Source organism: Parambassis ranga, unplaced genomic scaffold (genome assembly GCF_900634625.1).
Source record: "Parambassis ranga unplaced genomic scaffold, fParRan2.1 scaffold_22_arrow_ctg1, whole genome shotgun sequence".
Lineage (NCBI taxonomy): Eukaryota > Metazoa > Chordata > Actinopteri > Ambassidae > Parambassis > Parambassis ranga.
In genome coordinates, this window is record NW_021144778.1 from 657,227 (window position 1) to 679,970 (window position 22,744).

Below are 22,744 nucleotides of genomic sequence, written 5' to 3' on the forward strand. Positions count from 1 at the left end.
ACTGTGCTCTGTTTGTACAAGGAGCCCTGACAATCAGGCATCTCTGCCACTCCCTACGTATTGATAATAATGCCGCACAAACTTAATCACAGTACTCATTTTGAATGTATACAAGACCTGAAAGAATACAAAGCTCAATCAAAATCAGCAGCACACCATGCCAAACACATACTGGTACTCACACTCAAAACTACACTGAATCTCTGAAACACATGCTTATCTAAAGACACCAACCTCTCCTTCTTAATTATTATTAATTAATATTATGATTCATTTTCTTCTTTTTAATGTGAAAGAAGAAAAGAATTCTAAGAAGAAGAAAAGAAGAAAACAAATCTGTCAGGGCACGGTTACATTTCCATTCAAACAATATAAAAAGCACTACTGTTTCCATTACAGCTGAAGGTTTACAAACCATGTACAGAATCATTGTATCATTTAAAATAACACAACATAACAGTTGTGGCTGTGTTAGTAACTTACTTTGTAGATGACTGGCTCAGAAAATACTGGGGTATCAACACACAGTATCTGTGAAGAGGACACAGAAAATCATCAACACATGCATTGTGTTTACTGTCAGTTGTTGTATATGCTGCTAACACAACCCAATGACTCCATGGGTATTAATAAAGTTAATGTGAACGCACGACACTTTGATCATGTTCAATTTCAAATGACATAAACCAAACAGGCTCTCACACACAAGGAGTTCAGCAGCTCTGGTGCTTTAACACATCTTCATTAAAGTGAACAGCCATGAAGAAAGGCCTCCATGTTCAGTGAAAGGCACTACAAACAGGTTTTATCCTGCTGACTGAGCTACATGCTGTCACTCATTTTGACTTCCTACTCGCTATCTCTGGGCTCACAAACGGGAAGTTCTTAGATGACACTTTCTATGTCTCAGAGAAAACTCCTACCTGCTCTCGTACTATAGAGTTCCTTCTGTTGAATGTGTCACTGTTTGTTTAGCATGTTCCTCCTGATGTTAGCTGTATGACTGCTGCAGCGACCGCTTGTTTTCTTTTAACGGCAGCCGGACACGGATGCGGTGGAGTGTTGTTGGACAGCAGCAGAAGACACAGCTTAGACCCAGATTAATTAGTCACAGGTTCACTTGCTTCGATTTTCGCATCAATTGATCTAGACGCAAAGGCGTGAAATCAAATATTTGTAAAACTGTTTAATATTTACAAATACACAAATACAGACATAAGACTTCTTACCATAATGTGTTTTTGAGATTGGAGGTTGAATCCTTGTAAGCCGATGTTACCCCACATGGTAAACAGAGTTTGCTCCATCAGCACGCTGTCTCCTTTCCTCCCTGTGGACGTGAACAGCTCCTCCAAGTGTGGCCGAGGAACATGAAGCCATTGCAGCAGCATCAAAACAAGGTCCTGAGCAGCATAACAACAGATAAAGTAAAAATAAAGACGATACAGAACAACCATAAGATATGCAGATATACATGTAAGTCTGTTCCGGTTGGCCAGCAGGTGGCGCAGAGGCACGGTTGGTTTGGTTGGAGTGACAGCTCACATGCTGCACTTTTCTTCAGTGACACCGTAGTTGCTGAGAGAAGTTTGTGCAGGGCGCCATATTGCTTTCAGAAGTTTGATTCCTCTGAAAGGTAAGCAGCACTTCATGATGTGGTTTATTTTATGTGAAGGTAGTGATTGTGCATGGCTCCTTGGGAGCTCACTGTAAAAATGGATATTTATGAGGCTGAGTTCTGTTTCTGACAATTACATTATTTGGTAGTTAACCCTTCATTGTAAGCATACCTATAAGTATGTGTAGTCATATCAGTGTTAATTTTGGCAACATTTTTTAACAACTAAAAATCGACTAAAATTCTATGATATAGGCTATTTGTCATGAAATTAGTTTGACTGTGCAATAAAAACAGGCACAGCTTTAACTTTTGTTATTTGAAACAAACATCTCTTTATTTAATTGCCGTTACCTTTTCACAAAAGAACAAAAGCACCAGTGAACAGTGAGCTGCTCTCCCTGAACGTTCATACACTGTTCAGTCATGACCTTCTTCATGAACAGGCTCTCTCATATTCTAATAGGCTCACCCTTAACCCATCTGCAAACACGTGTTGTCAACAGCCAATAGAAAGGAGACACAACACAAAAACTAATCAAGTTTACTAACATGAATACAAACAACAAACCTAAAATAACATCCCTGAAGCACATACACCCAACACTAACCAGGTCTAAATGCATTCACTAGTTAACTAGTGCAACGTTTTGCCTTACTAGTGCGAGAAATAAAATATTTAATATCAAGAAATGTAACAAATGCTGAACTGGCTTTCCATGCAACACTGTCATGAGGTCCACATTGTCCTGTAATGGAATCCAGAGTCTGAGAGTGTATGACTGGCAACAAATAACAATTTCACTTTGTAGATTAAAGCAACATGTGCTTACACCAGAATCAGTCCTGTCAGCTGATATGAACAGGACTTCCTCCTCCTCCTCCTCAGGTTCAGACAATATGAAGTCCTCTATAAAAACACATACATTCATTAAGTATGTGTTCTTTATGTGTATAGGACCACTGTCCTCTGTGGACTAGCAGATGTGAGCATGTGAGGAACTGGAACCACTTCTTCATCTGAACCATGGGGATGCCAATTTATAACACCTGAAACCACCTCCACTGTCTGCACACACAGGAAGTTCACCCTTAAAGAAGCATTCATCTGTTTCAGTTAACCTGTCTGCACAGAATTAGTCCCTGAAATGACATGTAGAGCCCAGATAGCTCAGTCGGTAGAGCATCAGACTTTTAATCTGAGGGTCCAGGGTTCAAGTCCCTGTTTGGGCGGCAAGCTTTGTACTCTTGTTACACCACATTCAGATGTTAACCCTTTAAACCCTAAAAGAAAAAAAAATCACCTAAAAAGACAATAATAATGTGCATTATGCATGTTCTTGGTGTCTAGGAACATCCAGGGACCTCAGAGAATGCATTTCCAGTGTTTAAAATATTGTGTCTATTAGTATGCCTGAGTGAATTAGAATAAACTAAATCAGTGGTCCCCAACCACCGGGCCGGGGACCGGTACCGGTCCGTGGGTCATTTGGTACCGGGCCGCACAGAACGACTGAGCAAAACATATATTATTCATTATCTGAGTCTGAAAGCTGTTTCATTTATAAATCGATCAGATTCATCCGCCTGTGCCTTTAAGCACCTGCCCAGACGCTTGTCTCGGTCACGGGATACGGCCCCAAAATTAAGCCCACAAGCAGCAAAAATGAATAAAATACAAACGTCTTTGGAGAGCTTCTTCGGAAAGGGGAAAGACCTAACGAGGAGACAGAAGAAGAGGAGCCTACCCCTTCAAAGAAAAAGAAACCCGCATTTAAAAGACTATATCAGGCGTCCTATTTAAAATACGGATTTATTGCAACAGGTGATTCTCACACACCAAGTCCGCTCTGAGTGATGTGGCGACAGACTCGCAAATGAGGCAACGAAGCCTTCAAAACTGCGAGACCGAGCACCCTGCATTAAAAGACAAGCCATGGAAGAAAACATGAACAAGAACGACTGAAGCAATTAATGACGGCCAAAACAAAATTACGGAGTGGACTGGACATAAGAAACACACTTCGGGTGTCATTGTCTCCCATTATCCCTAGATGGGACCGCCTCATGTTAGGTGAAAGATTTTATTTTGTATAATGTTGTTATGTGGTGTGGGTCCACATATCTAGAAGTGTGTCCCTAATATGAAGTTTTCATTTCTGTATGCATATTACTGTAATGTGTTTTATAAGTACTTATGTGTTAAGAAGATCAAAAAAGACCGGTATACTGAATGTATTGAGAAGTGTGTAATTTCCCTACTTCTCATAGACTTTTGTAATTCATTTCCTTTGTTAGCTGTTGTCTGCTCTTTGGAGACAGCTCTGGTTGATATCAAGCTAAGGTTGTAAATCCAGATCTTGATTGAAGGAATGTGTTAATCTCCATGACCCCATTTTACGACCCACCCTTCCTGTGAGTTTGTTTTTCTGGTCACTTTCAGATCCGACCCACAGCCTATGAGATGTTAGGACTTAAAGTGAACTTACATGGGGGAAGAGGTGTAAGCTTTTATGGGGCGTCATAAAATCACTCGTATGGTACAGTGATTATTCTCCTGGAGAACTTATCTTCAACTTAGGTTTACGACTGACAAAAGGGGACCCCCTGCTATTTCCTCTCTAAGGTTTAACCATTACCAAATAAGGTAAACTAAATATCAGTTGAGCTGACCCTATTGGTGCAGAGTTAGGGAAGGACATGATTTTATGGGATCTCAAGATAGGATAAAAGGTGTTTACAAGAATGGCATATTGTTCTCTGGCTGTGAGGCCAGGCAACCACAGAAGCTTCTGTTTGTGTGACTCAGAATTTGTTTCTTTACTGTTAGAATAAATTGTAATTTTGAGACCAGATATTGTCCACTTCTTCTTAATCAAAGAACCGGGGAAGATAAACGAAAGGATCCAGAAGATTTTTTATGTCCCTAACAATTTGGTGTTTCCGCCCGGTTTAAAGAAGTGAGGGTCTAACAACATCCTGCCTGACTGAGTGACTACTGGCTAGCCAACAACAAACAAGGTAAGCAGAAACCTGTTTAATCAAATTCTGCATATTGGACACTCTAAATTAAGTAGTCACTGTGACTGGTATGGTGTTTTTAAGTAAAATAGTATGAGACAAATTGTGAGTCCACATAATTGAAGAATTATTCAAAAATTTAAATAAAATATTAAAATAAAAAGAGTAACACATAAAAAATTAAAAAAGTCATTGGGTTTTGCAGCCCCAACTATGTTTGGACGCGGGCATAGATAAGCTCGGTTGAAAGCCCGAGGGAATTTGATGACCCCTGAAAAGAAAGAATGGATTGGCAGTAATAGAATCAAAAAGTGTTAAATGAATGAAAAAGTGAAAAACTTGATGTAAAGATTGGGCGTAACCAGAATAAAGGCGGATTGACAAAGATAACGATTGATTGGCAATAAGTTTAAAATGTTTTAAAACATTGGCAATAAGTTTCAAATATAGGCCTAAGTAAATTGTTGAGAAAGTGCTTTATTGTTGAGAGAAAGATAAACCGGTGATTTGTTTTGTCTTGTCTTGTTTTGTCGTGGTTGTTTAATGTACTCCGCACTGTCGGAGAATTATTGTGTTTAAAACTGATTCTGCGTCGGCAGAGAAGTGAGGTTGTGCAGAGTGTACGTGGGAAGTTGGTTGTGTGAGAGTGTGTCTAAGTGAAGGTGTGTGTCTCTGTTGCCAGAGTCACAGTGAGGGACAGAAGAAGGTACATAGGAAGTTAAATTTTAACGTATAGAAGGAATTTGTAAGTGGTAATCATGTCTAAATGGAAGACAATTGATGAACAGATGGGTAAGATGTTAAGCCGCTGTCGTGGACAGGCAGGTCCGGACAACAAGCAGAAGGCAGCTGCTGAAATGGAAGCAGTGGTTTGTGAAGCGGTGACAGAGCAGGGAGTGAAAGGAGATGATGAAAAGTTGCTAAAAAGTGTGATTGCAACAGCAGAGAATAAAGTTAAATTAGAGAGAGAGAGAAAGGAGGAGATTATTAGATCCTTAGTATTAGAGACAGTTGAGTTGAAGGAGGCAGTGAAGGCAGATGAGGAGAGACGTAAGATTTTATATCAGGCATATCTGTGCTGCATAGATGATGATTGTGAGGAGTCTGGTAGTACCACTGACATTAAACAGGAAGTAGAGAGCGAGGGAACTCAGGGGGCGGAGATACCACCTCCTTATTCGCCCGCCTCCACAGTATCTATCATAACAGCCCTATCTCAGACTCCACCTTCTGGGATGTACCCCATCATGACTGTCCCTGATGGGAGGGGGCGAGTAACAGACAGACAGACAGGAGTGAACTTTAGTCAACTTGGTGCCCAGCAGCACTGGTATAGACCAGCAACAGAGGAGGGGCTTCCCCTGTTGCTTCAGCAGGCCCAGAAAAATGACCCTGATTTACCAGGAAGTGATTCTGTTGCTTGGGAGAGACATGTTGTACACCATATGAATCTACACACTGACAACACTGACAAAGAGACCATGGAGATGAAAGGGCTGCTGATACAATTATTAAAGCTGCAGTTAGCTCAAGCTAGAAAGGAAGCAGCATATCAGAGGAAAATGAAGAAATACACCCCTGCATCACAGCTGGTAGTTCAGCCTCAGCCCACTCTCCCACCTCAGCCACAGTCCCCAGTTGTGGGAGAACCTGATATGTATTTAACCCCACCTTGGGTCACCCGCACCCACTATCGTGATGGGTGGTGCCAAAGTCATAGAGGAGGTAACTGGAGGAAGAAGGGTGGCCGTAGGGAAGGGGGGCATGGAAGGGGTGGATACAGCGGTATGAGTGGGGGTGACTGCTTCTATTGTGGAAAACCTGGCCACTGGGAAAGAGACTGTCCCTACAGAGTGCAACCCCTACATTGTCCACAAGGGGCTCCCTGGTATCCTCCCCAGGGAAATGGCATCCAAGGATCACACTGATATCTGACATCATTCCATCGGTTGGCTTCTTTGGGGAACTTCCAACATCTGCCATTCACAGAACTTGTGAAACTGCATTAGCAGACCAGCACAGACATTGTTTCATTTGCTCCAGCTCATCACCAGTGAATGTGATGGGCAGAGACTTGTTGATCAAAACTGGAACCTCCATTTTGTGCTCCCCAGATGGACTAATAGTGACATTCACTGATGAACAGAACTTTGCATGCTCCCTGAGTGTTGGAGTAACTGGATAGTGGCTGATGACACCACTAAGATACAGATGACTTGTGCAGATATCTACTGGATTCGCCTCCTGCCTGAGTTTCCTCAAGGGGGTGGTCTCCTCAGTCTATTCCAGCAGTGGAAACCCTGGATAACGTCTCTCCGATCCTATAGGCTGCCACAGACCCTCTGTATGTTACACTCTTCTATGACAGGCATGAGGATCTCTCTACCAGGAGAGGTTCTCTTCCTTATTAGAGGGACGAAATTGGTCCATCATAGTAGATAATTTGTTTGTGGCTGAGGAAGGAGTAGTTGCTGATGTATAGTTTACACCAGAATAGTTTAAGTGGCTCAAAATGTGTGCCACATGTTTCATGAGCCATTCATCCAAAATATCAAGCTATAGAATTAGGCTCCATGGTCAAGAAATGTAAAGCTACTTCTGATAGGCAGCTATCACAGCGAATAGGTGTTTAGCATTCTTCATCCTCAAACCTTATTAGATTACCATTCCCAAAGTAGATGATTCCATGTTTTTAACACAAACAGATGGTATAGCAGGCAAGTGACTGATCATAAGGCTCAGGAGCTGTTAGCTACACTACCACATAATTTCTAGATGTAAGTTTTTGTGTCACTGTACTCTTGTCTCTTTCAGAGTCTCAACTTCCACACTGATCTGGCTCTTCTAGTATCCACATAAATTGTTATTTCAGGTAGTAGAGCAGTCATTCATTGACTTGAAGGAGTCTCTGGCATGTGCTGTTGGCTTAGCCCTCCTAGACTACTTAGTTCATTTTACTTGATGTTTCTGAAACAGATGGAGATGTGCATGGTGTTCTGTTTCAGAAAAAGGGGGGTAATAGACAGGTGTCAATCTGAGTTTTAACTTGGTTAAACAACAGTTAGAATGCACCAGACATGCAGCAGGAATTATTAAAATGGTGCAGAAAATAGCTCATCAGGTCTTTAACTTCTCCCAGGAAAAGATGGTCTGGGTGTAGAGGGGGCAGAGTCAAGAGAGAGTCAAGATGTATGCGATGTATTCCCCAGAAGGGAAGCCAGTGCTTCCACCAGGGCTCAGGAAGAGCGTCTTAAATGAGGCGCATGGGCCTGGATATGTGGGAAATAAATGTTGAGGAATTTGACACATTGGTGGCATCCATGTATGGCAAGGATGACCAAGAATTGAGTAAAAGAGTGTAAAATATGTATGAGTATAATTCCAAACACATAGTGAAGTCAGACATGGGAAGTTTTCCACTTCCAGTTGTACATGGACAGGAAATAGTTATTAATTATATAGATATGGTGAAGCACCAGGGATGTCAGTATCTCCTGGTGGCAGTGGATTCATTCACAGGGTGGCCAGAAGCGTGGCCTGCAAAGAAGGAGGACAGTGCTACAGTGATAAAGTGTTTGATCTGATAATGGGTTTCACTTCAAGAGTGTAGACCTAGAAAAGGTGGAGCAGGCTTTAGGCCTAAGACACAGGTATTGTATAGTATATCACCCACAGTCATAGGGAAAGGTGGAAAGGATGAACCAAAATTAAAAACAAAAATTGGCTAAAATCTGTGCACACACCAAATTTATATGGGTTCAAGTGTTTTTATTGTATTAATGTGTATATGATGTTCAGTTAATAACGCCACATAATTCACATAATATGAGTTTCTTACAGGCCGACAGCCTCTTGGAATGAATTTTAAGCTTTGGTATGAGTGTGTGATATCACAGGTGAAAGGAGAAACTGAGAGACCAGATGAGGACATGCCACATACTGAGTGGGTCCTCCTGAAGGTGATAAAGAAGAAGTGGTCAGAGCCAAGGTGGACAGGCCCTTACCAGGTGGTGGAGCGCACCTCCCATGCGGTGCGGCTGAAAGGGAAAGGAGACACCTGGTATCATTGGAGCCAGTGCACCCCGGCCTTGGAGTCAGGACGGACGCTGGCCGACATTCAGACGGAGCAGGACAAGGAGAAAATACAAGGGGCAGAATAATCCCCTAAACACAGGAATGTGACCAGTAGGTAGTCTACCCTACTGGTTGAAGAGGACGAGATGGTGAATTACAGCCGACACGAGTGAGCAGTTGTCAAGAGGAAGGTTTGAAGCTTCAGGAGCAGAGGTTTTGGTTCCTGTTATCAAGAAGACTTCGACTGACAAGATGGAACTGTGGGGAAAGTGGAGAGTGTTGGGTGGTTTCATTTTGTTATTTGTAACTGTTGTAATTCTGAGTTTATATGTGTGTGAAAAGAGAAGTGATTTGGTTTTTCCCCCAGGGTCCAGCATACGTAGGGTGAGGAGAGCACCAGGAACAGGAGGAGATGCATGTGTGAGAAAAGAAAGGGGTATAGAGTTAGATTATTATAAGGGTGTAGAGTCCTCTTATATTTTTGATCTGTGTGCAGTAATCAACTGTGGAGGACATAATGCATCGTGAAGAGAGTATAACGTCTATGTTTGTGGGTTAGGATGGCCAGGGGCCTGGAGATGGTGTTCCTCATGGGAACATGTATGGCAGGCAACAAATTGGGCACCTAGAGCAGCTAAAACAACCTCAGATGGGCGGATCTTGTTAAATGGGTTTTTCCGTATACAAAGGGATTGGAGTCACACTCAGAACCCCATTATGTTATCAATTATTGGCTTGGAGCAAAACCCTTATGTTAAACCTTCTGGAGTGCCTGGCCAATGTTGGGACTCCAAATCCGATGATTTTTATATTGTCGTGGGAGTAGACGTGTCCGGTAGGGATCCTGTAGGATTGATTAAGATTAATTTGCTTGATAAACCGGCACTGATTAACCCATCGCCAACTCCCCTTCCTCAGAAGGACATCGTAGTTCATGATTACACTATGTTTACCCCATTTGATGTATTAGCATTGTCTACTGGTTATGAGGATTATAATATTTGGCTCAGATGGATGGTGAAACAGGTGAGGGAGCAAAATATGTCAGATTGTGTTGCTTGTGCATCAGCGCGACCCCACTTGTTCACTGAACCCGCCCCATTGTATCCAGATGATGCATTAAGATTTGGTTGTATTATGGCAATGACTCGTGAAGTCTCTCCACCAAATTGTACCACGTTGTCTTCTTTGTTCCCACCAATTAGTGAGCAAACTAAAACTGGACCCTTCAGGCCATGGAAGGGTACTGGTAATTACACATGTTTCAACATGACAGGCACAGGAACAGTTAATTATGGAAATATTGATGTATCATGGTGTGAGACGGTGGTGCAACGTAATACCTCGGTTTTAGAATCAAAGGCTAGAGCGGATTTATATTATTACTGTGGGGGGCCTCATTTGTTTGTTTCTCTACGAATAGACGGAAGGGGTTTATGTTCTATGGTTAGATTGATGTCTCCATTGCAGATAGTAGGTGAGAAAGCTACCAGGGTACCATCCCAACAACAAGGAAATGGGGCTGACTCGCAGACGGCGGCGACATGTCATCACAAAGCGTTACGCAACCCACTTTGATTTATCCTTAGGCAGTCCCACCTACATAGATGCAATAAGGGTTCCAAGAGGCGTTCCAGATGAATTCAAATTGGCTGATCAGGTTGCAGCAGGGTTTGAGAACATTCCTATTCTCTCTGCTCTTTTTCCAGTGACTCCTAATAAAAATGTTGACAGAATTAATTATGTGCATTATAATGTTCTTAGGTTAGCTAATTTAACCAGGGATGCTGTAGAAGGTCTTTCTGAACAGCTGGCCCCCACCTCTCTGATGTCAGTACAGAATAGGATGGCTTTGGATATGTTATTAGCAGAAAAAGGAGGGGTATGTGCTATGTTTGGTGAAATGTGCTGTACATTTATTCCTAACAACACTGCCCGGATGGTAAGGTGACAAGAGCTTTAGAAGGCCTCAGAACCCTGTCTCAGGAGATGCATGAGCACCCAGGAGTTGATAACCCTCTAGATGGCTGGCTGAATAAGTGGTTTGGTCCCTGGAACACTTTAATCATTTCTGTAATGACTTCTCTTACAGTTTTTATAGCTATTTTGATTACATGTGGATGTTGTTGCATACCTTGCATGCATAGTTTGTGTAATAGATTAACTGTATCAGCTGTTGAGAAGAAGGATATAGGTGTATATCATCCATATCAAATGCCTTTGTTAGTAGCAGAGGTGCCTGATGGAGATGAGGATGAGGAGGCTCTGTTGTGAGCTCTTAAATGAGCTCAAAAGGGGGAACTGTTAGGTGAAAGATTTTATTTTGTATGATGTTGTTATGTGGTGTGGGTCCACATATCTAGAAGTGTGTCCCTAATATGAAGTTTTCATTTCTGTATGCATATTACTGTAATGTGTTTTATAAGTACTTATGTGTTAAGTAAGTTTTACAGAAGATCAAAAGAAGACAGGTATACTGAATGTATTGAGAAGTGTGTAATTTCCCTACTTCTCATAGACTTTTGTAATTCATTTCCTTTGTTAGCTGTTGTCTGCTCTTTGCAGACAGCTCTGGTTGATATCAAGCTAAGGTTGTAAATCCAGATCTTGATTGAAAGAATGTGTTAATCTCCATGACCCCATTTTACGACCCACCCTTCCTGTGAGTTTGTTTTTCTGGTCACTTTCAGATTTGACCCACAGCCTATGAGATGTTAGGACTTAAAGTGAACTTACATGGGGGAAGAGGTGTAAGCTTTTATGGGGCGTCATATAGTTGCTCGTATGGTACAGTGAACATTCTCCTGGAGAACTTATCTTCAACTTAGGTTTACGACTGACAAAAGGGGACCCCCTGCTATTTCCTCTCTAAGGTTTAACCATTACCAAATAAGGTAAACTAAATATCAGTTGAGCTGACCCTATTGGTGCAGAGTTAGGGAAGGACATGATTTTATGGGATCTCAAGATAGGATAAAAGGTGTTTACAAGAATGGCATATTGTTCTCTGGCTGTGAGGCCAGGCAACCACAGAAGCTTCTGTTTGTGTGACTCAGAATTTGTTTCTTTACTGTTAGAATAAATTGTAATTTTGAGACCAGATATTGTCCACTTCTTCTTAATCAAAGAACCGGGGAAGATAAACGAAAGGATCCAGAAGATTTTTTATGTCCCTAACAGTTAGCAGTGCACAAAACGGTGTGTAACTTGTGTCTTAAGGTTGTTGACAGGACAATCTGTGAGAAGAAGTCTAGCAGCATACTGAGAGGCGGGAAGACTTTCAGCACGAAGTTCAGACGGTTTATGTTTGGTGCTAATGCTAAAGCTAGCTGTTAGCCACCTGGAAGAATAGATTCAAGTCAGTTGATGACAAGTGAAGGGACTTTTTCTAGCTCTAGTTGGACTCACTCAGTCGACTGTTTGAGGAGCTCATCTGCTGTTTTCCACCTGAGGACAGAGAAGAGACACGGACGGAGGTTGGAGCCACTAGGACTTGGGAGTTTCTTCCGGCAAGAAGAGAGGATAGAGACAGTAGACGGAGTCTGTGGTGAGATGCTGATGCTGAGCCTGCTCCTGTGACTGTTGGAGGACGGGACTGGAACACCTCAGGTGCTTGTTTTATTTTGCTCACAGAGTGAAGCGGCCATTAAGTTTTGGGCGTCCACGAACACAAGCACCGCATCAGGCCTGCTGCGGTATATGTCAGTCTGTAATCATTTAAGTTGCTGCTTTATAGAGTGTATTAAGGTGTGGGGGCCACAACTTTTGTTTAAGTGACCTTGAGGTTGGTAAACTGAGTTTCTGAATTCATTAGAGGGTTAAGAAAAAAGGTTATATTGTGTTTTTGCCTCCAAACAGCTGGAGTGTTTTTCTTTAAAAAAGTGACATTTGATGTTTAAGGCTCCAAAACAATATTCTAATTTTATTTTCATGTCTTAGTTCACCAGCATTAACCTTTTCTTAAATAACAGAATTATTTTTCTAAAACCTTGTGTTGTGTTACTTATTACTCACCTGAGAAAGGGCAGGGATTCAATTGCAGAGACATATGCAGACGTAGTTAAGATCGTCATTAAAAATATAATTTAAAGATGGCCATTTGATTGATGGGTCAAACACTGCACTTGTGTGTATTAAAGGGACATCCAAGATAATAATTAAAACTGAGTTAATCAGGGTTAAGAAACATTGGATAAATACTTGAAAAGAACCTAAAAGCCTGCCCTCATCTGTAATGTGGTGAGAGTTGCTCCTCTGGCACTTCCTGTGTTTTTCATTTCTTGCTCGTTTCCTTGTTTTTGTTCTTTCCAGGCGCGATGGTCCAGCTGGGTGGAGTCGTGGCTTCTTCTCACCTGGGTTCCGTTTCCCGTCATTCCGCCGGCTACTTAAGCGCCGCCTCCCTTCTCCTCGGCGCCAGTTCTTCACTGCTATTTTCGTACTAAGCAACCAGCCACCTTTCTGTCCGTTCTAAGTGACCAGTGACTTACCTTGTTTCTTGCCTAGGCCTCCAGCCACGCCACCCGGTTGTTTCTCGCCCTGGACCTGAGTTGTGCTTCGCCCTCGTGGTTGTTTTTCGTTCCTCCTTCAAGTTACCTCGTAGTTCGCCCTTGTGGTTGTTTTTGGTTATATTTTGGACTCAGCTCAGTTTTCTCCTCAGTGGTAGTTTTTTGTTTTCTCTATTAAAGTGAGTAAATGTACCTGCTTCTGGATCTCCGTCTGTGATCGCACATAACATCATCAATATGACTACAGAGGGGAGCGCTACATGTTGTTGAAGTGTTTTCTATATTCACATATGTTTGTCGGAAATATTTTACACCAGAAAGTTCCAACAATTTTATCTTGGAACTCATTTGTACTAGTTATATCTGCAACTCATGCTGATATACAACTGAAAACAAAACCATGCTGCATCTCAAAGAGCTTCAGTAAACCCAAACCTTACACCTTATACACATGTCTGTGGTCCTTTTCTGTCTGTCAGTCCTGACAGATGATTTAAAAACTGGACCTCAGCCTAATAATAACATTAACTGACCTGAGAACCTGCAGTATGCAGTGAGGACTGTCCAGTCCAGCACATAGCTGCTTCAGTCCTGAATCCTGCAGCCTGTTCCGGTTCATGTCGAGCTCTGTCAGATGGGAGGGGTCGGACTTCAGAGCTGAGGCCACAACTTCCCAGTGAGTCTCTGAGAGTTCACAGTCAGAAAGTCTGTGATGACAGAAACAAGAACATTATGAAAGGGACACTTTAAGTAGTAGCAGTGATCTCATTTGATCTGACTGTTTGACATGTAACAATAGTTCTGATCATTCTCATCGTCTCATTTTGACAGTGTATTTCACTTTATTCCTCTGTTGTAGGTTCTTCCAGCTGATATTGCTGAAAGATAAATTCTTCTCTTTCATGCAGAGACTTTAAAGAGTTATTCTGTTGTGTGACATCCTGATTGAACTGTTTGTGTAATGGTATGTGTCTGCATGTTTGCATACCATGATGTTGTGCTGCAGTTTTTGCAGTCTTTGTATCTATGTAGTTTGTGCAGCTCTTTGGCCACATGCAGCTGTTTTAACTACAAATAAAGACACATTTATTGTCCATTCATTTGACAGCTTCAAACAGAAACATACAAAACAATGTTTTCACAGTAGAAGAACATCTGAGACAAAAACACAGCTGATGTGATGTGTCAATGAACACAAGGAGCTCTGTTAGAGAGAAACACACAGTGTGAATGTGTCTAAGAACTAAACCAGTAATCTACACTGATTGGTCACATCTGGACTCACCTGAACTTTCTGCAGTTCCTCACAGCTGGAAGCAGTCTCAATCGTCCTTCTGTTGTTGTGTTGTACTTCATCAGGTCTAGCTCATCAAGAACCTCCTCTGACATCTGCAGCATGTAGGCCAGAGCTGAGCAGTGGATCTCAGAGAGTTTCTTCTCTGATCTGGTCTCTGACTGCAGGAACTCTTGGATCTCCTGATGCACTGAGAGGTCGTTCATCTCCATCAGACAGTGGAAGATGTTGATGCTTCTGTCAGGGGACACTGTATCAGTGCGTCTCTGTTTCAGGTTGTTGATGGCTGTCTGGATGGCCTCTGAACTGATCTCTGTCTGACCCAGCAGGTCTTTTAAAAGTCTCTGGTTTGACTGCAGGGAGAGACCATGAAGGAAGCGAACCATCAGGTCCAGGTGGCCAGTTTCACTGTTCAGAGATTTCTCCATGACTCTGCCCAGGATGTCATCCAGAGATGACCAACTTTTCTCTCCCAGGAAGTTCACCAGCTCTTCATCGTCCCCATCAATGAAACAGCGTATGAGGTGGAAAGCAGCCAGAAACTCCTGAACGCTCAGATGGATGAAGCAGAACACCTTGTCCTGGTACAGGCCTCTCTCCTCTTTAAAGATCTGTGTGAACACTCCTGAGTACACTGAGGCTGCTCTGATATCGATGCCACACTCTGTCAGGTCTGACTCATAGAAGATCAGGTTTCCTTTCTGCAGCTGATCAAAAGCCAGTTTTCCCAGAGACTGGATCATCTTCCTGCTCTCTGGACTCCACTGTGGATCTGTTTCAGCTCCTCCATCATACTTGATCTTCTTCACTTTGGTCTGAACCACCAGGAAGTGGATGTACATCTCAGTCAGGGTCTTGGGCAGCTGTCCTCCCTCTCTGGTTTCCAACATGTCCTCCAGAACTGTAGCAGTGATCCAGCAGAAGACTGGGATGTGGCACATGATGTGGAGGCTTCGTGATGTCTTGATGTGGGAGATGATCCTGCTGGCCTGCTCCTCCTCTCTGAACCTCTTCCTGAAGTACTCCTCCTTCTGTGGGTCAGTGAACCCTCTGACCTCTGTCACCACGTCCACACAGTCAGGAGGGATCTGATTGGCTGCTGCAGGTCTTGTGGTGATCCAGAGGCGAGCAGAGGGAAGCAGCTTCCCCCTGATGAGGTTTGTCAGCAGCACATCCACTGAGGTGGACTTTGTGACATCAGTCAGGGTCTCATTGTTCTGGAAGTCCAGAGGAAGTCGACACTCATCCAGACCATCAAAGATGAAGACCACCTGGAGGCGCTGAAAGCTGCAGATTCCTGCTTCTTTGGTTTCAGTGAAGAAGTGATGAACAAGTTCCACCAAGCTGAACTTTCTCTCTCTCAGCACATTCAGCTCTCTGAAAGTCAATGGAAATGTGAACTGGATGTCCTGGTTGGCTTTGTCTTCAGCCCAGTCCAGAGTGAACTTCTGTGTTAGGACTGTTTTCCCGATGCCAGCCACTCCCTTTGTCATCACTGTTCTGATTGGTTCCTGTCTTCCAGATGAGCCTTTAAAGATGCCTTCTGGTCTGATGCTTGTTTCTGGTCTGTGTGCTTTCCTGGATGCTGCTTCAATCTGTCTGACCTCATGTTCCTCATTGACCTCTGCAGTCCCTCCCTCTGTGATGTAGAGCTCTGTGTAGATCTGGTTCAGAAGGGTCGGCTCTCCTGCTTTAGCGATCCCCTCAAACACACACTGGAACTTCTTCCTCAGGTTAGACTTGAGTTTACGTCCACACTCTGCAGCAGGAGTTCCTAAACAAACAATAAATGTCATTAATAAGTGAACGCTACAATAAATGTGTCAAATAAATATTTTCTGTCTCCATGAAATCTGTTCATCAGTTGTAGACAAACAGTTTGTGTTTTCAGTCAGAAGAATTCACAGATGTCTGCATCATATTAACAGCAGAGTGTGTAAATGTAAACTTCATTTCCTCTTTCCATCATGTTAAAGCTCTTCAAATCCTCTTACTGCTCTGCAGACGCTCAGCCAGCTCCTCCTGCTTCATCCTCCTCAGGAAGTGCACTGTGATCTGCACTAATGACTCTCTGCTGCTCCTCTGCTCTTCATCCTCCTCATCCTCCCTCTGGCTCTCTGAGCATTCTGGGTAATCTGGACTCAGGAGCTTCTGGATCTTCTTCAGCTCATCCTTCACAAACCTGACAATGTTCTCCTCCAGCAGCTGGATCAGAACAACAGAGTATAAACTCTCAGACTTTGAGGAGCAGAATAACAGTTTAGTGTTTCATGACATTACAGCTTATGTTCATACATGTATTACTTGAATCTACAACATTAGATATGAAGTGTTGTGTATGCACAGCTGCTGTAGTTATAAGTATTACTACCACAGTTCTGTCTCTGTGAATGCTTGCTCAGGGGTCAGGCTCTGGGTCTCTGTAGAGCACCAGGACTGTTGTGTTGTAGTTAGAAGCTGTTTGTACTCACCATAAATATGGCGTCCTGAGCAGGAGTCTGAACACTGGGTTGCTGCAGTCTGTGACAGAAACATCAGCATTTAACAACACAATCACTTCACTAAGTGTTTTGATGTGTTTTCACTTTAAACAGATACACAACAGTCAACAGACTGGTGAAGAAAATTAATTAATACACAAAATGTGTGTATTAAAAATGAAAACTATCCTGACTCCACACTGTTCAGCTGCATCCAGCAGGTTTGTAATTTGTTCTTCTTCACATATTCTGCTTTAATGGCTGCCAGCACAGCTGTAAGAGTTCAGTTAAATCTTCCACTCACCATGTTTCTCTTTCTTTAACATTAAGCGATGTGCAGCAGGATGGGTTTGTAATGAATCGCAGTCAGACAATGTTGCAGTGTCATGATATAGAGTCTATATCATGTGTTATGACTAAGTCATATTTTGTGTGTGTGAGTGTTCTCCCTCCCCGCCAACAGGGGGGAGCATACTATTGGTTCTACAGCTGGATGACATGGAGCTCGAGGATTGGAGGACACAGATGGGCTCTGAATTTAAAAACCCTCCACATCAGCCACCCGATGCTCTTGCCCTCCTCTCCACATCTCGAGAAGACTGCACTCGATTTTTGCTTGTATATTAGACATTAGACTGTGAATATTAATTTATGTAATTTAGACTCGTCGTTTGATTTTGGCTTTACCTAGAGTAATTGAATTTAAGTTATTATTACATACCAGGCACATTTGAGTAGGGGTGAGAAGCCGTTTTTGTTTATTCGTTTTCTCCTGTTTTTTGTTAGGAAGTCAGGGAAGTCACCTGTATTTTTGTTTGAATCTCTTTTCTTTTGTTCAGGAAAGACAGGAGCTGAGAACCTTAGTTGTTTTGTTTGTTATTTTGGCATTGCTCACCCTGAAGGTTTCTGTTGTCTCGGTTCGTTTATAAATAAATTTATATAAATTCCATTCGTCGTTGATATTTTTTCATATCTACCTTGGGAGTCGGAACAGGAGGGAAGAGTCACTTTATGCTACAACTAGGTTTCCCCTAGGCCGGTTGTAACATAAATTGGGGGCTCGTCGATTCTTTTGAAAGCGTGTTGGTAAGTAAAACGTTTGTTATCGGTAAGTTAAATTTGGCTCGTTCGTGTTTTGATTCGTGTCAGTAAGTAATTGGCAATTCGTCGTTTTTTTGGAATATTGTATTTTTCATATTACTCTGCATAATACTGGTTGACAGTTTTGCTCTGAATATGGAGTTTGATCTAGAGTATTTTGTGAAGAATCCTACAGTCCAGCAGTTGGACAAGTGTAGGAAGGTGGCTTTATTAATGATTGCTGCGCGTTTTCAGGTCAGAGTGCCTCAAAACGTTAAAAAGGAGGAACTGAAAGAGCTTTTGCAGGAAAAGCTGGTGGAGGAAGGTCTGTGTGTGTCTGTGCCCTCTGTAGAGGAGGCGGCGAAAGCTGACGTGAGCTCCCGTGACACGGTGCGGCCCGGCCCAACCGCTCCCTCTGGTCCGTCTGTTACGCCTGCTATGACGGCAGAGGAGATGCAGCTAACTCTCAGAATAAAAGAAATTGATTTGAGAAATCGCGAGTTAGAGGTGGAGGCCATGCACCTGAAGGTGAGGGCCTTAGAGCTAGAGCGTCTCCCCTCTGCGACTCCACACCCATCTGCCTCACGACAGGTTCCTCATTCTCCTCGTGACACATTTGATGTGAGCAAGCACATTGCTTTAGTGCCACCATTCAGAGAGTCTGAGGTGGATTGCTATTTTAGTGCCTTTGAAAGAATCGCAACCACTCTGAATTGGCCGGTTGTAACACATGACACTGCAGAACTTTGTTATTTCCTTTACTTAAAGCCTTCAGAAACCACCATGAGATGATAACATGACAACATAAATACATACTGATACTTTCTATTATACATCTACAAACTCAGACCTGCTTATGGGTCTTTTACAGAGCCAAGCAGACCCACATGATCATCGAAGAACTCTGCTAAGTTACAGAAACAGGACTTAAAGTGGTATCAACATTTTTGAAATGTTCACTTTTCATGGACACAGAGCTGGATCAGTGTCCATGATGGCCACTACAAGAGACTGAAAAACTGTTATCACACAATTTATTTGATCACAATTTGACCAAATTCAACCAAAAACACCGAAGAACAGAAGCCACCTTAAAGTTCTGCACAGGCTGTGTTCAAGTCAGAATAATCAGCAGTGTGAGGTACGTGCAAAAATCCAAACCAGGACCCTGGGAATCTGAGGAGGAGGAGACTAGCTCCTAGCTACATATAGGCTGACAGCTACAGTCGTTTTGGGAAGTTGGTCAAACTTTCTATATTTCTGCATAAATATGACCCGAAACACGATCAATGCTGAATTCTGCAGGCCGACAAAACATAGCTGAGCTAGACAACAGAAAAATGCATAAACCGCTAGCGATTAGCACAATGCTAATTTGCATTGAAAACCCATAAGGTCGCTAGCGCTATTAGCGTCACACTTTTAACCCGTTTTCTTAAACTTAAATAACTTAAAGTGCCTCCTCGTAGGACAATCTCAACTCAAACATAGAATTTTGGCTGACTATAGGGGGCAGCACAATAATATTTACATACAGTGTATGAATCTATCATTTATTTAAATGTTTTATTACTGAAATGTCTTTCCATACTTTGTTTCAGTGGGCTGCCTTTCTAGTACAGTGAGGCAGATGTTTAAGTCATGTTTATGCAGACATATAGAAGATTTTAAATGATTCATACACTTTGAAGCAGCACTGTAAATATGCATTACTCTGTGCTACAGATGCTCCAAACCATCAACCACCTGCAAACAGACACATACAACCCCAAGAGTCCAGCAGAGCTCATCACAGCATGGAGACACTTCCAGAGTGATTCTTACCTTTGATCATCAGATGGCTGATCAGCTTTGAAATCAAAGGGCTGAATCATCGACCAATCACTTTTCATGGACACACAGCTGGGTCCAGGTCCAGCAGAGTCTGCTCTCACATCCTGGATCCTGATAGAATCACAAACACTCTGACTCTGAGCTTCTTCTGGAAAAATGATGCTGAACATCATGTTACACTTTAAATGTTTAATAATGATGGAAACAAACTGCAGCTGTGACATTAACTCTGACCTTTGACCCTCAGATGGATCAACAGCTTTGAAATCAATGGGATAATCCTTTGACCGATCACTCTTCATGGACACACAGCTGGCAGGTCCAGGTCCAGGTCCAGGTCCAGGTCCAGGTCCAGGTCCAGGTCCAGCAGAGTGTGCAGTGTGCTGCTGCTTTGTTCTTGAACACACAGATGTGTGAATGTGAGTGTGAGCTCTGACATGGAGAAGAGTCATGGACAGTCAGAGACGGTCCTCTTACCTCTGAGCTTTGGTCCGGCTCTCATGGTCCCCACACAGAGGGCTTTTAGAGGGAGGGACTCCCTCCTCTCTGTCCTCACACTGACTCATATCAGAGCTCACACCTTCACACAAACACAGCAACATGACACAGAAACACACAGTCAGCATGTTGGTATTGATCCTTCATGTAGATGCTAACAGGCTAATCATGCTGTTAGCTTAGCATCAGAGCCTCAGACCAGGTTTGGTTCTCAGGCTTTTATTTTGGTGAGTCTGTAAACACACCAACATCTCTGATGCTGTTATTATTGATGTCACATGCTGTAAGTGGAACAGTGCACACACACATTCAGTGTTTGCTTCAGAATTCTGTCACTTCTCTCCATGTGTGAACATGTGAATAAATGAACATGTGTTCATGTGTGTTTCTGTCACAGTGTGAACAGACTGAGTGAAGCACTGAGACCTTCCTCTGTAACAGTCTGTGGACTGTTTTCTATAGAAAGGACAAACACATGAGCAGCTACTGTCTGAGCTCTGAGGACTGACACACTTCTCCTCATGGCAAATATTAGAAACAAATAATGCTGTGCTCTGGTTTTCACTGAAACCTGGCTCTCAGAGAACGTCCCAGATTCCACCGTTCAGCTACAGACACACTCCATTCACCGAGGAGACCGGACAGCAGCCGGTAAGGCGAAAGGGGGAGGTGTGTGTGTTCATCAACAACACGTGGCGTGAGATGTACGGACTGTCCATAAGCACTGTTCGCCTGATGTGGAGATCTGTGTTTCTGGCCGCTTTACATTCCTCCGTGAGCCAACTCTACAGAGGCACTCAGCAGATGCTGATGATGTCATGGAGCTCCATGACGTCATCAGCGCACTAGAGACGGCTCACCCTGAAGCTGTTTTCATTGCAGCGGGTGACTTTAAGCAGTGTAATTTACGGACTGTATTTCCCAATTACCACCAACATGTTGACATGTCAACATAAAGGGTGCATACAGGGCAGGGCTCTACACTAACTGTCTGCACTGGTTGCACCTAACTTTTTTTCTTAGGTGCACCAGCACAAAGGTTAGGTGCTCCGCATCACACAGCAGCCTTAACCAGACACCTGTCTTAACACAGAAGACTTTCTGGCTGTCACTCCTCACTTATCTATCTGCCAATGTGAATTAAAATGATTAAAATTATATACACTGTTATTTATTTAATAGTTGTGATTGAGATATATATTTGTTTTCTTCAACACATTTCTAATGCAGCTACAGTATCTCTTCTCTCATCTTCCTCTCTGTCTCAGTGTCTCCTCTCGTTCTAAAGCTGAGCTCCAGCTGACAGACTCTTCATTCTGTCTGTTACAGTTTCAGCTGTATGCAGACATCATCCTGGCAGACAATGGTCCACTATAGCAGGATAATAACAATACTTTTTAAATGGGCGTTCGTCATGTAACCATGTTCTATAACTCCTTAAACCAGCTGACTGCTGTCAGTCAGAGTGACTCAGCCTTCATGGATGAACCACACAGGTCAGATAACACTGTCCTCAGACCTGCTGTTCAGTCTGTTATGATGCTACGAGCACGTCACGCCCCCTCCCTGAACATGACCGGCTCGTTATCATCACTCATTCAGGTCAACAGCAAATTAGCAAAACCCACATAGTAGCAACAAATCCTGCTCCTCCGCTGCATGTTCACCTGAACTGTGGGTTCTGCTGTTCAGCAGCGAAAGGGAAGTGGCCACTCTGGTGACATGGTGTGAGGACAACAACCTCACCCTCAACACGGACAAGACTAAGGAGATGATAGTGGACATGAGGAAAGAGAGAGACCTAATCAGCCACTGTTTATCCAGGGACTAGAAGTGGAGAGGGTGGGTGCACTATGATTCATCCTCTGCTCAATTTGCACAACAGCTGATGTAGCACACATGCACATTTATATGTACATAGCTTCATTTACTTCCATAGTTTATATTTTGTGTACTTATTTGCATCTTTTTGCTCTTCAAATTGCTCTTTTGCAAATGATTCTAGTTTGACTTCTTAAACCTTTATGGCATTCAGTGTGAGCAGCAAAGTAAGAATTTCATTGTACAGGGAAACCAGTTTCTGTACTGTGCATATGACAATAAATGCCTTGAATCTTGAATCTATATCCAAATCTGACTGTAGAGGGCAGAAACACCCAGGGACCGACTGTCATACAATGTCATGTCATACAATGACCAGCAAGGGGCGCCACACCAGCAAGAACACTGAAAGCAATGAGGGTAAAGTATCTTGCCCAAGGACACACAACAATGACTAGGGAGGAGCTGGGATCGAACCACCAACCTTCTGGTTATTGGACAGCCCTGCTCTACCACTGAG

General features: G+C 42.9%; 1 long non-coding RNA gene and 1 other non-coding gene across 2 annotated transcripts; one reads left to right on the forward strand and one right to left on the reverse strand.

Moving 5' to 3' along the window:
• Positions 1–482: 482 nt before the first annotated feature.
• On the reverse strand, positions 483–13,786 carry LOC114430268 (uncharacterized). The gene is made up of 4 exons (XR_003669977.1): positions 13,752–13,786; positions 1,230–1,403; positions 924–1,146; positions 483–531 (listed from the first exon to the last, which is right to left on the reverse strand). It is a non-coding gene; the product is annotated as an uncharacterized LOC114430268 (long non-coding RNA).
• On the forward strand, positions 2,779–2,851 carry trnak-uuu (transfer RNA lysine (anticodon UUU)). The gene has a single exon. It is a non-coding gene; the product is annotated as a tRNA-Lys (tRNA).
• Positions 13,787–22,744: the final 8,958 nt, after the last annotated feature.